Below are 841 nucleotides of genomic sequence, written 5' to 3'. Positions count from 1 at the left end.
GGAAAATATGTTGCTTACCTCATTCTTGCACAGGGCCGAGCAATTATTCCTGTATGATATTGCACTATTACACTAAGAAAAATGCATAATATTTCTAAAACCGTTTTTGCTACTAAATTTTATTACACATATATCACTGCTTACTGCATGAGAAATTTCTCAGAAGTATGTGATCATATATTTGCACATAAGCACCATTTTTACAGAGGATTTCTATCTGCACTTAAATATATGCACAAATTTTTTACATGTTTCATATGTAAGGTCTTATAAGGGTAAAAGTACCTTCTTTGATTTTTATCAAATAGTCGTGTATTGCTGATTGTTAAATAGATAGATTAAGAGAAAAGTATACAAAGGATTAATATGCCTTCCTCCTAAGTCAGGGGTCGGCGACAGGATTGATATTGACCCCAAAGGTTCATTGTAGGAAGGAAATTGTTATAAGGTACTGTCGATACAAAAGGGTGTGACATTTATTTTGAGGCATAACACTAATTTTATTGTATTGTATATAACTTGAGTCCTGACATTAATTTAAATGAAGGTTCACTGTAGACCCAGAATCAAAATAAAGCATCCTATTATAATATTTAGAGTTTTGCCTACTTCTGACAGTGTGGGATGGAGTGCTTGTTTTTATAAGTTTATTTCATTCTTTTATTTCTACTACAGCAGTTATTGGGTTAAATATAAAATGCACTTGTTTAAAAAAGCTACCACCCATTGAGTGTAATAAAAGTCAATATATTTTGTTAATTTAAAGAGAGGTTGATGGAAAATTACAGAGTCCTCGAAGGAGTCAGCGGTGAAAGTGGTTGCCGACCCTTGCCTTGAGTTT

This window comes from Penaeus monodon, chromosome 22 (genome assembly GCF_015228065.2).
Source record: "Penaeus monodon isolate SGIC_2016 chromosome 22, NSTDA_Pmon_1, whole genome shotgun sequence".
Taxonomy (NCBI): Eukaryota; Metazoa; Arthropoda; class Malacostraca; order Decapoda; family Penaeidae; genus Penaeus; species Penaeus monodon.
This window is presented reverse-complemented; position numbering follows the sequence as displayed.